General features: G+C 46.7%; 1 pseudogene; it reads right to left on the bottom strand.

Moving 5' to 3' along the window:
* Positions 1-3,189: 3,189 nt before the first annotated feature.
* The window catches only part of LOC110545255 (small ribosomal subunit protein eS26-like), a 193,694-nt pseudogene continuing 181,174 nt past the window's right edge, over positions 3,190-15,709 (bottom strand).

A 15,709-nucleotide genomic window follows, 5' to 3' on the forward strand; every position in this document is an offset into this window, starting at 1 on the left:
TGCTCTTGGAAGCTGAAGTAGGAGGGATGATAGTGAGTGGAAGAGGTGATTCAGGCTAAATTGGAAGCCCATCCTGGGAAGAGATGGAAGGAGGCTGAGCATCAGCTTGGCAGATAGCCTTACAAAACTTTACAGTGCACATCAACTCCTCTTATGAATCTTCACTATTGGGATTGTCACTATATGGATATGCGCTGAGGTTCATGAAGAGATAGTCCTGTCACTAGTAGAAGCGGGAGAGGCATTCCTATGCAACAAGGAAAGGGGTGTAGCCATGTTCTAAAAGCCCATCTTAGGATGCCCTCCTTTGGCCACACTTTTGGTCAGCACCTTAACTGTAGGTGTCTCTTGAGTAGCCAGGGAATTCTCTGAGATCAGCATTCAGTTTTAGGATGTTTTGGTGCAGACGGCTCTGGCACAGGGGCAGAATGAGTGGATAAAAGAGACTTGAAATCAGAGAGCACAGATGATCCCACAAACTAAATTTGGACAATGGAAGTGAAAAGAGAAGTTGCCATCAGAATTCCCCTGGTGGTGAGGTCAGCTTTTACCATCATATTCACAGTGCCTTGGGGTCTGCTCTGTGTTCTTGATATGAGTTGCCTTGTTAAGATGTGAGTGCAGAATGGGGCACATTGTTTAGGAGCTGGAAAAGGTGTTAGGTCGTAACAGGAAACATGGAATGTGCAGAGTCATTTAAGACTTTGTGGCTGGTGAGAAAGACATCACCAGGAAGGAAGAAGGCTGTGGTGTTTACATTCTGGGCATTACAACGTGGGCTGAGAGCAAAAAAAAAATTTCCAGAATTCCACAGAAGGGGGTATGGAAGTCAGTGAAGGCCTGACATCTTTGCTTCATTTACAGATCCATTCCCCTGGGGCTCCTCCCCCTGATCCTGACCTTGTGCAAAGAAAAACATTCCGAGAGATGACAAAAACATCGATAAGACAGAGTCCCAAGCAGTCCAGCTGTTTCCTCATTGGACAAAGGCCCACAGGTGCAAGACAAAATAAGATGACCTCACAAGGAAAACAATTTTGATTTTGAAATGTGGTGCCTGGTGTGTTCCAGGGAGCTTTCCTTACGGACTCTCAGTTGGCTTTCTCCCCAGGCCTCAGTGGTGGGAACCTGTTAGTGGGCAGTGTCAAGAGGGAAGCAGATAGAACTTAAAAAATGAGGCATTTAGAGATGGTGCTGCTATTTTCCTTATTTCACAGATGAAGAAAACAAAGATGAATGAGGTTAGATCGTGCCTAATAGTGCCTAGCTAGCAAGCCGAGGAGGTAGGATTGGGGCGTAGGTCAGTCAGGACCCACACCCCACATTCTTTTCAGTTACCGTGTGCGCAGAGGGCCGCTCTCTTCTCCCAACCTTCCTTTTGCTACAACAATTCACATGCCCAGATTGTAGCAGAACAGATGGTTGCCCAGCTTGATCCTACATTTTCCAACTTTCCCAGTAGCGGAATCGTATCTATGAGAGTAAATCATGGTTGACGCCACCAAGGCTGCTTTTAGCCCATTTGTCCCAGAGGATTTGGTGTGAGTTCTCTGGCCTCTTCCCCCTTTTCCCATGGTGTCAGCTTTAGATAACCCGTTCCAGTCCCCTACACAAGAATGGAGTGTTGGCTGTAGTTGGAGACTGGCGTGCTCCTCTATCAGAGACTGGTGGCACAGGCCTGTGAGCCTAGCTTCTTGAGAGGTTCTGGCAGGAAAATTATGGTTCAGGGTCCACCTGGGTTATAGACTGAGTTCAAGGACACTTGAGCAGCTTAGTGAGATTTTGTTTTAAAATAAAAAGATGGGTGGAGATACATGTCAGTGATAAGACACTCACCTAGCATGCTAGAGGTCCTAAGTTCAACCCCAAGTGCCATAAATAAGAAGAAAAAATAAGGGGAAAAAATTACATTTTCTCTTATAAAAAACCATCATGCTTTCTAGGGCTCTTTGGCAATGACTTACATATGGTATAATGTTTCTCCAAGAATTTTACCATTTTATGTAAATTCCTCTTAAAGCTTAATATTTTTCATAGTTTGATGCAGATATATGTGCGCATATTAAATATAGTAACACCGATGAGAAAAGTTTAGCCATTTCTACTTATTTTTATTTTATTCTCAACTAACTATGCTGTTTTGTGAATATCCAAATTTAAAATATCATTCAGAAATGTTGGGCTTTTTTTTTCTCTCTTAGGTAGATTTAAGAGACCCGAATTTTCAAAACTCTACCTGCAGATAGAGCACCAACCAATCTAGCCTACAACTTCTTTGTGTAAATAAAGTTTTATTGAACTACAACTACAGCCATTCACTTAGATTTCATCCCTGACTTTTCATGGAGCACACCTGAGCAACAGTTGAGATGGAGGCTATGTGGCCCTTCAGCTAAGCTGCTCACAATCTGACCCGTGCCAGAGACCACTTGGGTGTGATGCTTTCAGTAGAATTCAGGGAAACAGTGGCACCTGTGCGAAGAGGAGCTTGGAGGTGATGCACATGCCAACCATAGTTGCGTCAGTCTAGTAAGTGCAAAAACCCATTGGGGCTTTCACAAGTAGGTCCCTGCTTGTTGTGGAGCTCTGCCTTCCAAGCCTAACAGTCTGCACTGCTGTCAGTCGGCACCCTTTGCAAGGAACCCTGCTGGTGCCTGTTCCTCACAGGAGGGGCTACGCCTCCTGCACTTCCTGTTTTAGCTGTAGGTTCTGTCCTAAGGGTCCACGGGCTCCTGTGCTATGTGGACACTCTCTGGAAGTGCTAGAGGAAAGAGAAGACGGACGGAAGGCCAACAGAGTGGACCCCATCTGTAACTGTGGGGAAGTCATCATCGAGACCTGGAGAAGTCTTCTCTGTGATGTGGCTGCTCGGAAGCCACTTACATTCCTCCAAGTGTCCATCACTCAGACTCTGTCAGTCAGCCCCATGGGCTCACCGCTTCCCCAAGTCGGCCTTTGGTGGAATCACACTTTGGTTTGGTGCTGGTGCCCTATAGAGGAACTTAGACGTTTTCATATCCTCAGGGACAGAGTTCCTGCAAATTTGCCTGTCGCCGTTTTCCTTTGGTAAAAGGGCTTGTGGGAGTTCATTGCCTCTCCCAGTATCCATGGTGGAGGAAGCAGAAGGGAGGCATGGTGTTTCACTGAGTGGAGGTCATATCTCTCCCTCCTGGGAGAGAAAGTGGAGTGTCAGCTGGAGAAGTCCGGGGCGCTGCTTGCTCTCATCTTACTCCTTACATCTGTGACACGAAAGGTTTCTCGCTCCTGTTTGAGGGGAGAACCAGGATGAAATAAGCATCCTCAGAAGTTCAAGAGCCCAGAGGGGTTTCTTACTCCAAACTGTCTTCCTGCCTGGGCACAGACTGTGACATCAGACGGGCTGCTGTGCAGGCCCGGTACAGTCAGTCCTCCTCGGGGAGGAAGTACCTCAGGGATGACAGGCAGGGAGATGGGATGTGGGGGAAATGCAGTCCTCATGGCCTGAACACCTGGACTGTGAATCTCACTAAGGCTCAGAAGCAAAAGTCAGAGGACTGTAAATATTATTCAAATAAAGAAGTCGAGTACCAGGTCAGAGGCGGCAGGACAGTGCTGGAAATGGCCCCCCCCACGCTCATTTCTGTGCGGCGGTGGCAAAGGGAGCAGCACTGTATTTCAAGCATGCCCTGGCCGTTGTGCCCAGGGCACTGCACGCTCCAGTGTGAAAGGCCAGCTTACGAGGCAGTAACAAATGAGGGCCATGATCACAGTGGCTGCAACAAAGGTCAAGTTCTTGCTCGTGCTGTATAGCCACCATAGATCAGCGGCAGCCACGCTCTGTTCACTCAGGGGTCCAGACTGATGGGGAAGCAGGGGGCTCAAAGGACTGGGCCCCGGAAACATGTCGCTCCGAGGGTGGACAGAAAAATGGTGAGAGCTGAAAGACAGAGAGGGGCACTGTGAAACTGCACATTCTGGCCGTGGCACGGGCTATTACACTCAGGGACAGAGAGCAGCTGTGGCTAACTGCACAAGATCTAAATATGTATATGTCAAAGACACTGTTGGAGGGACATGATCAAAATACATGATGCGCATGCATGAAACTATCAAAAAATTTTGAAAGGGACTGTTGCTCCAAAGTTCTTACTGTTGCTCGTGTTTTATTGGCCTAAGTCAGTCACATGACTCTCCACGCACCTAACGCTTAACCGTCACCTACTTTATCACCTATCGAAGGAAACAGATTCACAAATATAAGTTGCCTTGCCTGACGCAAGTACCAAATTGGTGACCAAAGTTTAAAAAATCACATTTGATTTCCATTTTCTCTGTGTTATTACTGTAATTTTGGGGATGGGGCAGAGGAGAGAGCCGTGAAGGCCTCCGGTGTTACTGGTTTATTGTGTGGTTTGTTGTGATTGTAAGTGCTGATGGAGCCTCCTGCAGCACCGTGGACCACAGCACTAAAAGATGCTAGGTACTCCAAGCATGATTAGATATGGACATTTTCCAGGAGTGTGGAGGCCGGGGAGCAATACCATGGAAAGCCCTCCTGAGCTTGCGATAAACAAGCTTTGCTTTGAGAATAACTCTGGATTCTTCGTGCTACTTGGCTCACAGTGAAATGGAACCTCACGCATGGCCATGTGTGCCCCTTGAAGAACCCAATTCTGTCTAAATGTGGAACCTATGTGAACCTAGCTGAGCTTACATACGTGTGAATGGAGATTGGCACGCTTGGAAATGGAGGTTGGCCTGTACACCCTATCCCTTGCCTTCTGTGTTAATGGCTCAGAAGTGGAGCCATAAGGTCATGTCACCTGACATTTTCTTTAATGTAAAAATGAGCACCGCTGGTTCTACAACATGGTTCCTTGGGAAGGATGAATTAGATGTTGCAGGGACGGTGGACAAGAATAAATATTAGCCACATCTGTAGGGTGTTGGTGGCTCAAGGTAGAGGCATCCTTGGATTGACTTCTTTATTTCCAAGCCAGAAAGAAAGGTATCATGGACATCTTCATAGCTCATTGGCTACATCAAACTCTGGCTGCCCTTCACACCTACTGTCTGTTAGGGATTTAATTGCTTTGATAAAAACAAACAAACAAACACAACAACAACAAAACAGAAGTCAGGGCAGGAACCTGGGCGTAGGAACTGATGCAGAGACTGTGGAAGAGTGCCGCTTCAGTACTCTTTCTTGGGAGTCTTGTTTCACTGGCTCCACCATTCTTAAGTGAGATCCCTCTCTGTAGAGGAGATCCCTCTCTGTAGAGAGCCTCCAGTCTTCCCCAGGACTCCATTTTGAGAGAGTCCAGAGGTCTGTCAGTAAGAGGCTGCAGAAGGAAGAAAATGAAGCATTCAGAATCTTTCTTGGCCTAAGAAAATACCTAATCTCCCTTCAACTGAGTGACCTAGAAGCATGTCTTTCTGCCTTTACTTCACGTCAAAGCGCACATACATCTCTGCAGCCTGCTACTTGAAATCAGTCGTTAGAGAATGCAGTCAGTACTGCTCTGGGACTCCGGCATTTCAGGAAAAAAAAACTTGAGAGTTGGGATTTCTTTTGCCTCCAAGGTCTGGCTTAGCACCAAGCGTCTAGGAATCGGAGCAGCCATTTTCGGTGTCTGGATTTGTCCCCCTTGTTTCTACTCCCTTGGCCACACGACAGTCTTCTCATTTCTGCGTGCAGCCCGAGAAAGTATTTCTAGGGAATGACCTACAGCTCCCTAAAGTCCTAAGGAATGACACCTGAGGGCTCCTCTGAATGACTTCACGTTCATTAACTAAAATGCCTTGTTAGGTTATGTTCCCTGAAATGCATTTGACAGTAAATGAAGTAGAAAAGATGGCAGCTAGAGGAAAAAATAAAATAAAATTCTGTCAGACTCTGGTGGTAAACTGGAAAGTTTAAAAAAAAAAAAAAAGACAGGAACCTGGGGAGCCACGGATAGATCACCGTGCCCCACGGTATGAGTATTTTCTGGCTGGGCGCTCTGCCTCTGCTCAGGGCCAGCTGCAAAGCGAAATTCATGCCCTGTACTCTGTTCAGATCCTATGACCACCTAGACGAGGTGCTTGTCAGGGCAAAAGCAGCAGGGATAGGGGGCTGAGTGGCAGCTGTGTGAAACAGAGATCAGGGAAGAAAGAAGGAAAGGCATGTTCAAAAATATTTAGACACCTTCTCCATTGCAGTCAGATTACAATTTCGTCCAGACCTCACTTGAGCACTCAGGAGGTGAAACTGACTGGAAGGCAGTTTGGCGAGCGGGCACAGAAGCATCTCTTGACAGCCTTTGGTTGGATGTGACCTCTTGGGATGCTGAGCTGTTACTGTGCCAGCGGTTGCCTGATATTGAGGTTCATGGCAAGGGGTGGCAGGAAGTCAGGTGGAAAACTGGTGTGTCCCTCCGAGAGCCAAGAGCATCATTTGCTTCATCCGGCCTGGTCCAGCCTTCTCAAAGTCGGCCAAACCTGTTTTCTTCCCAGTGATGTATCACTTTGAAGCACCAACTGCAAGGATTTCTTATGTTCTCACAAAAAGGGAAGGAAACAGCTGGTAAATGTTTCACAGATGGCGGAGCTCTTGGCATCTCTCTCAAGAGAGGGCCACCCATGCAGATGGCTCATTATTTTAACATTTGGATTTTCATCTTATTAAAACATCTTTTTTTTCTCTCTTGGTTTTATTTAGCATCATAAATTCTCTTACACTTTAGCGAGCGACTGAGCGATTTGAGGCCCTGTGCTCTAAGCAACATCCTTTGGCTACAACACAAATGGGTAACATTGCGATTCCCAGCTTTGATCTCAATGTGACGGGTTTCAATCTGATTAAAAATTCCAACGAAAAGGGAGAGCTCAGGGTAGTGAATTTACCAAGAAAAAAAAAAAAAGTCTACACACTAAGCTGAATTATTCAGCAGAACGATAGACCGAGTGAAATTGGGGGAAATCGTTTTATTTGATGCATAAAATCCCTATTACTATGCAATATGCATATATAAAAATAGATGAGTGCACAGAGGGTGTAAACCCACAAACACACTCTCTCTACATACAGGGAGAGACTTGGTAGCACGAGGCAAAACAGCCAAAACTGAAACCAAGCAATGCCAAGTCTTGGTGGGGCAGACAGGAAAGGGCCAAGATTTCAAAGGCCAGCTTTCCACCCACCCACTCACACTGAACTGGAGTCTTCTCTCTCAACAGCTGTTTCTTCTGCAGGAATGCAAACACAGTTGTGTGGCTGTGTGGGCAGAAACTGTGGCCCCGGATGCTCCGTTTGGAAGAGCAGGCCTGGGGCTCAACCTTTGCGAACACTGATTCCAAGGAGTGAGGAGAGTTGTGGTCACCTCAGCAACTTTGCTGTGCTGGAATGTGGGAACCGTTGGGGGTTTAAATGTAAGTGACAGAGCAATGCAATAAGAACAAACCAATCTACTTAATGTGGTGTGAGCTGCTGGCCTAAATACAGGCTCTGTCGCTCTACTGTCCCCGATGGGTCTTATGGAGCAAGGCCTGGGCATGCCACATTGTAAATGTTTATTAAGAAATGGTACATGGTGAACATTATGGACCCGTGGAGCTCAGAGATGGCTCACTTTGGGGGTCAAATGTAAATCCCCGCGATGCTGAGAAAATGTTAATGGCTGCCAACATCAGGATGTATTGGTTGATAATGTACATAGGTGTCATAAATGGAGGCTCTGTTCCTCAGCTCCAGTCACTTCTGGTACCTCTGGTCTAAAGCATTAGTTTGTTCAATGCATTTCTGCAAGCCCTTGGCTCTTCCGTTTGATGGAGAAAGCAAGGTTGGAGGTGCAGAAAGTTAGTTTCACATACACAAAGTGGAAAGGGCAGTGCTGATGAGGCCTAGCGAGAAATCTAGCTAGGAGTTGGGGAGAAATGAAAACCAGTGAGTTTAGACTTTTTTTGTGTGTTGGGGGGTACATATATGCTGTTTCTCGGGTCCCATCAACCTTGTCCTCTGAGACAGTCTCTTATTAGTCTGGAACTCACAAGGTAGGCTAGTCTGGCTGCCCACTGAGCCCCAGAAATCTGCATGTCCCATTCCCCAATGCTGGAATCATAAGTGCATTCCGCTATATACAGCTCTTCTTATGTGGGTCCTGGGACCTAAATTCATGTCATCATGCTTCTCAGGTAGCACTTTACCAACTGAGCATCTCCCCAGCTCTTTTTCCACTGTGTGTGTGTGTGTGTGTGTCTTGCACATGTGGGGAGTGCACACCCAAATGATGGAGAGTGTATGCATGTCAAGGCCTGAGGCTGATTTCAGGAACCACCCTCCAAGGGACTTCTACCTTGTTCACTGAGGAAGGTCTCTCAGTCAAACTCAGAGCACAGTGATACGGCTGGTCTTGCTAGCCAGCTTGCCCAGGGAATGCCCTGCATCTGCCTCTTGAGGTTGGCATCCCAGGCTGCCATCGTGCCCACCCAGAATTTAAGTAGGTAGTCCTGGGCACCTAAGCCCTTGCCCTCATGAGTTCAGGGCAAATGGTTTAACCAGTCATCCGTCTCCCAAGTCCTATTAGTTTATTTAACCAAATTTTCTACTGGGCACATTGCTTTGAGGGATTCCCCATTGCTTCATGGTTATGGTACCCATAGCACAAATTATGAACACAAGATCATAGGACCAGAGAGGCCTTGGACAGAGAGCCTGGATCCATCACTCTTCACCTCCATGTTTCTCCACTTTGCTCACCCTAAGCTAGTAGTTCTCAGAGCTGGTTCCTGGTCCGGCTGCAGCTACAGTGCTACCTAGACTGCATCTGCCTTTCAGCTGTGGGGCCCAGCTGCCTCCTGGGTTTTAACAAGCCCTCCAGTTGACTCTGATGCATGCTCTAGTTTGAGAGACACCTCTGTAAGGCATCACAGTTTGTCACTCCACCAGTGCCCAGAAATCTTTCGGGTGACAGACATCAAGTGTGATTCCTGAGAAATCCTGGCAGCAGAATCCATTTGTCTGTCTAACCGCATGCAAAATGCTTGTCAAGATGGAATCTGGGGGCTCTTTCAGTGCAGGCTCCCCAGCTCCTCCAGTCCCTCTCTCCGTCCATCTCTTTTGGAGATTGTGTGTCTTCCGTGCAGGCTCTACATCTGCAAGTCATGCTCTAAGAACCCCACCCCCATCCCTTTCCACCTCATATTGGCAAATAAGACAGAGCAATGCTGCAGCTTGCTTTCTGCTTTGAGCAGGAAAGACTGACAGATTTCATTACATTTGTCACAGGGTCTAAGATGCCACGTGGGAGAAAATAATCCCACTTAGCAAAAACATCTCACTGTACCTTTGAGTCAGAATGGAGAAGTAGAGAAAAGAATTGTTCCAAAGAAAATTGCAAAGCACTTGGGTGTGTTTTCAAAAGTGTGATGACTATTCAACCAGACTCTGGCTTAGGTGGCTGGAAATTCTGCGTGCCCCCCGCCCCCACCCCAGAACTGTATAGGCACCAGCAATACATATGCCCCCTGTGAAACGGCATAAGACTCAAAGGAGAAATGAATTTCCTGCGGTGCAGATGAGCTACTTAAAATCACTCCCGTCTGAGCGCGCCTCCTTCTCCTGCGCGAGCTGAAAAACCATTTGAATAATGCACGCTCTTGAGCTGCATTGTGCACTCTGAAAGCCACTTAATGAAGGTAGACAGGCCTGTGAGAAGGTGCGGCTTTTGACTAACGTAGACACCCCTGAAGGAAAAAAAAATACCTCCTCCAACATGGAAGGCAAGATTTCCTGAGTGAGCAGAAGGGAGGATCAATGGAATGGAGTGCAGTGGAAGCCGGCCTGGGTTAGATGTGACCTGCCCGAGGTGAGCCTCACCCTAGGCAGAGTGTGTAACGAACAGGTGTGCGCCGATCACAAGTTGGCAGATCCAGCCATCGAGCCATCGGCTTCAGTCATATTACTGAAGTGACTGTGTCTCTTCCGATTGATCATCAGTTAGCAGAGGCATCCAAATTCGGGCTTTCTGTTAAAACAGTTAACAATCCCTTTGGTCTGTTGCTTCACAAGTGAAGGACACACCCGCCTAAATCGCAAGTTGATGAATATTTTATGAAAGCCATGGGCAATATCTGTGTATACATGTTTATATGTGTGCAGATACAAATATAGTTTTCAAAGGGAATGTATTTGGTTGGGAAAAGTTTTAGGAAAAAAAAATACTTGGAACAAGGGATCGTGTGGCATTGATTTTAAGGGCCTAGAGGTGAGGGCATGCAGGAAGATCAAGAGTTCAGTGCCAGCCTGGGAAACTTAGTAAGAGGACCTCAAAAATCACAAAAATAAGAAATAAAGAAATAAATAGGAAAAAAAAGGTCTGGGGAAGCTTCTCAGTAAAGAGCACTTGGCTAGTGAGAGTAAGGCCCCAGGTTTAACCCTCAGTACCACACAAGGCATGCTAGGTGTGTAGTTTGGAGTTGGGGCTTAGGGGAGCCGAAAGAGCCTTTAGGCATTCTTGGACTTAGTCCCACTCTGACACTTCCCCTGAACCGGCCCTCCCTGACCCCAGGTTCCTTCTCAGGGAACACAAATCTAATTACGCATTCGGCCCTAAAGGGTTTTGGGGGAGAGCATCATGGTGTATATCATGCTGGCTCGATGCGGGGACACGGGGTAAACCTGAACATCAGTGGTAGGTGATACGATTATTACTGTGACTGGAGTGACATGGGTCATGGCCATAATGAACAGGTAGCACAGCACTTAATCATCCACGGGAAAAAAAGCACTGAGCCCTGTGGTATTCTATGGGCTGCAACTCCAGCAGAGTTAGAAATGTGTATCTGAGCACATGTTCATGTGAGTGCACATACATGAATGTGTATGTGTGGGTGGGGGCCACAAGTTAAACCCGAGTGTCATTTTTCATGTGCTGTCTACCTTGTACTTGGGGACAGAGTCTCTCATTGGTCTGGAAGTAGACGACTAGGCTAGGCTGCCTGGCCAGTCAGCCCCAGGGACCAGCCTGTCTCTCTGCCTCCTCAGTGCTGGGATTACAAGCACGCATCAGTCCATCCGGTTTCTTTCATGTGAGTTCTGGAGATCTCCCTGGGTTTCACAGCAATCGCTTTACAGAATGAGCCAGCACCCTGACCTCTGGATTAAGCTAAGCTCTTTAGTCTCTGAAGTCACCAGGACACTGGTGACACCCCTTATAACAGCGCCAGGCATCACAGTAGTGTGGGGTTACATGTTTCTTCATTTAGACACTATAGCAGCCTGATAGGGCAGCTGCTGCCATCACTCCCATTTTACGGGAACCGAAAGCAAGATGCAGGGAGATGAAATGGCGTTTCCAACATCCCATACCAAGCATCAAAGCCAGGGTTTGAACCTTTCACAAGTCTCTTGTAAAAGTAAGAGCGGATCATCTCAGGCAACATGATTACTGACTGATGAGCTCTGTCTGCAGATGCAAACCTGACTTACAAGGAGTTGCTGGCCCACCAGGAGGAGAAGCTGAGTGTTTCTTTTTCACCCCGTTGACTCTGCTTGGGCAGAGCAGAGACAGCCACACAGTAAAGACTCCTCCCAGGAAAGCGCATTCCCAGTCATTAGCTTCAGACTCCAGGTAAGTGTCTCTGTATTTAGTGTTTCCTCTTTGGCTGGCTGTGTGTTCTGACTTCTCAGCTGCAGAGTGTATTCCTTCCAGGTGTCCCCTGGGTAAGTAATCTCACTTTCCCTCTCCCCTAGTCCCATTTTCACTGGCTTCGCTGGGTGTTGGCTTTCTGCACACTTTCTTACTTTGTCTCACTAATCTGCATGGTCTTGAACAGGATTCATGGATCAAGAATGTACATTGGACCAGTGGATCTTCATGGAGTGCGCTCAGGTCAGCTAAAGAAATGAGTGGATTCTGGGCCATGGGGAAACCTCGGGCTGTCCAAGTAGGAGCCCCGTCTCTTTCATGCACAGGCATGCGCTTGTGTGAAGGGCAGAGATAAACCTTGACTGTTGCTCCTCAGGATTAGTTTTGCCTGTTGCTTTGAGAACCCCTTGGCCTTGTGTTTCTTGCGCCAGCAAGGCCGACTAGGACCTGAATGTGCCAGGGTAGCAGTCTCTGTCACTCCGCCCAGCTTTTATTCTTTAACACGGACACTGAGAATCAAACCTCATGTGTGTGTGGCAAGAATTCTACGAACTGAGCCTTCATCCCAGCCTTAGGGAGCCTGTCTTAGTGGATGAGAACACCAGCCAGCAAAGGGAATGAGGTTGTGTGTAGTGAGTTCCAGGGACTGTGAGACGGGCTCACTCTCATATCTTTCTCTTCATTTCTTGGCTCCTTCCTCTATTCCTCTATAGGCCTAGGTTTTTCAAACGCCTACTTTAAGTTTCTTAAACACCTTTACCTCCCTTCCCACATTCCGACCTTAGGTAGGAGATTAGTAGAAAAGTGGCTGTAGACCTCTTTTATTGCTTCATTTGATAAGGGTATGGGTTCTTCGGGGATTTCCAAACTCAGTCATCAGAATATCAACACTCTGGTCCAACAGCAAAGCAGCAGTAGCAACATGAGTTGCAGCAGCAGCAGAACGATTCAGTAGAGCCAGCTAGACTCCACCTAAGTGGCATGAGTTTGCCAAAGCAGCAAAACTGCACCAAAGCAGCCGGAGAGGTTCCCTGGAGCATTTCTCTCCACAAAGACCAGCGAGAGATGCGAACCATTGCAAGGAGTGGTGATAAAAAAGTGTAGAGATGCAGAAAGTATTTTTCCACCGTCTGTAGGTTTCTATTTATCCTTTCTTAGAGCCCACACAAAGGTTTTCCAGTTCATAAAAACCACACCCCTTGCATGAGGTAGTTTTCAGCTGATCAATATCACACATGCCTTTTCACAGGGGCTGTTTTCCTGGGGTATGGGGAACATTCCCACATCAAACAAACACTTGGGACCAAAACAAACAAACAAACAAACAAAAAAAACTATAGTCACATGACGTAACTGAGTTTCCAAAGAAACCAGAAACTTCCTCTTCGCTCCTCCTTCATGGGGTGAGTCTCCCTCACAGAGATATAAAGGGTGTCCATGGAATCGAAAGCTTTGTGCACACTTATTCCTAGGTACTGGAAGCAAAAAGTATCATGCAAGATAAATGGTCAAATCAATGAGAATCCCAAGTCTAAATTTTGTGAACTTTAATGAGGCTCTCTTCAACGCCAGCCATGGATTCCTGAAGTGGTCATTCCAAAGTGGAAGAAAGGATCTACAGTTGACTCTAACTTTAAGTCAAGGATCAAGAAATGCACTCAGTAAAGAGAAAGATGGGGTGTTTTAAGCTTTGTTAGCCTGAGGTAGTAATTGCCCGCCATAGTCGTGGCTTTCCAGAATTCACTAAAGGTTACTCAAAGACACATGAGTGTGTCCCTAATTTATGCCAGGCCACTCTTGCCAGCTGTAGTCACACATGTCTGTAGAGGGATTTTAATCTGGTTGGGATGCATACACTCCTTCGTACACACCTTTAATACCAAACCACGAAGGTAAAGAAAGTTGGTAGAGGAAAGCAGTCATGTTTGAAAGTGATGTCTAGTTGAGAGGCAGACAAAGTGATGAATCAGAGAAAGATTTAACAGAACAGGATATGCCTAACTCTCATGAGAACAGAAATAGAGATGACTTAAAATGGATCAGTGGAACCCACTTGGACACTGAACTGCCACGGGCTACATCTGTGCAGGGGTTCTAGGTTATCTCCATGCATGGTACTTGGTTGGAGTATGAGTTTCAGGAAAGACCTCTGTGTTCAAATTTTTTGGTTCTGTTGCTCTCCTTGTGTTCAAGTGGGTTCCATAGTAATGGGAACAGAGACTGCTTATGACATGAATGGATTGGCCTACTCTTTGATCACCTCCCCCTGAGAGGGGAGCAGCCTTACCAGTCCACAGAGGAAGACAATACAGCCACTCCTGATGAGACCTAACAGACTAGGATGAAAAGGAAGAAAAAGAAATCCTCCCCTATCAATGGACTTGGGGAAGGGCATGTGTGGAGAAGGGGGAGGAAGGGAGGGGTTGTGAGGGGAGGAGGGAGGGAACTAGAGGGGGGATACAAAGTAAATAAAGTGTAATTAAAAATAAAATAAATTAAATTAAAAAATGGATCAGTGGAGAGAGAGAAAGGGAGAGAGAGAAGAAAAGAGAGAGAGGGAGAGATTTTTCCAAGACAGTGGTATAGAAAGGTTTAGGAGAGAAAAAGGTAGACACAGGGGAAGAGAGAACAAGCCAAAGAATAAGAAGGAGTCAGAAGATTAGAACAGATTGCTAGAGTTAGTTTGAGGTCAAGCAGAGCAATTCAGTGAGAAACTGGGAGAAGCCAGATTGAATCAGTCAGCTTGGAGAAGAGTTTGAGCCAATACAGCTGAGTTGAACCTGCAAGCCAGAGTTCATAAAGAACTAGAAAGGGAGAGCTTACTCAGCAGTTAGTCTCAGAGGCTGAAAACATTCTAGGCCTAGATAAGATTGTATGGAGGCTAGAAGCTTCCACGACTAGGCCTTGGTTAGCAGACAGGGGCAGTAAGCCTCAGAGAGGACAATTACATCAAGCAAATAAAAGATACTTTTACACATGCCATCCTTCACAGTGGGGTTAAATCCTATCATTCTTGGAGATGCCTCTGCCAGTACCAGTGTGTTCAATACCTGAAAAAAGCTTGGGTCTCAAGTGGCACCACCTGCCTGGTCATAGAAGCTCAAGTTAGCTACCAACCAGTGATGTGAATACTTGTAACCTCTGGGATCAGGACCATGGCTCACTGTAAGTGCTTGCTGTACAAATGTGAGGGACATGCTTCAGATCCTTAGCACCCATGTCAGTGCTAGGGGTGTGTGGCAGCCTGTTACAATCCCAGATGAGGCAGTGAAAGAGGATCCTAGAGTGAGCACCTGGCTAGACTGGCTGAGTCCATCTCCGTGTTCAAGTGAGAGACTTTACGTCAATATATAAGGTAGAGAGCAGTCAGTTGAGGGAGATACTTGCCTTTACTGTCTGGCCTCAACATAGATGCACACACAGCACAGGCATAACCACAGGTTCTAACTCTCTCTCTCTTTCTCTCTCTCTCTCACACACAATTCAAATCTTTCTTAGGTCTCTCAGAAATACGAAAGTACATTCAAAATAGAAACAAGAGCAACACATCTGAAAGGAGGACTATCTTTTGTCTAGCATTCAGTGGCCTCAGTTTCCCATCTGACAAAGACCTAGAAGGGCATTACCCAGAGTTCTCCTTTTCCTGGCTCAGGACTCTGGCCTTCCCCGAAGTTTAACAATGTGACTAAAAAGGCTAGCATTGCTGCCCACTCCCCACTTTCTCCTTTTTCCCTCCCCCCGTTCCCCATCACTGTCTCTCCACCCTATTCTCATTTTTGCATTTCCCTTCCCTCTCCCTCACCTCCCCTCTCTTCCCTTTCCTTCCACTCCCCTCTCTTCCTTTCCCTTTCTCTCCCCCTCCACTCCCCTCCTCTTTCTTCTTTTCTGTTCCCTACATTTCCCCTCCCCTCTCTGCTCTTCCCTTCCCTTCCTTTTCTTTATTCTTTTCTTTTCTCTCATCTCTCTTCTCCCTTCTGCACACTTGCAGGTTCCTAGCTCTAATCCTTCCCCAAATTCTTTTTCCCTAAGAGTTCTGGTTGCTCTAGAACCCATTCTGTAGCCAAGATTGTCCTCACATTTGTGGTGATTCTCCTGCCTTGGCT

This window comes from Meriones unguiculatus, chromosome 4 (assembly GCF_030254825.1).
Source record: "Meriones unguiculatus strain TT.TT164.6M chromosome 4, Bangor_MerUng_6.1, whole genome shotgun sequence".
Classification (NCBI taxonomy): domain Eukaryota; kingdom Metazoa; phylum Chordata; class Mammalia; order Rodentia; family Muridae; genus Meriones; species Meriones unguiculatus.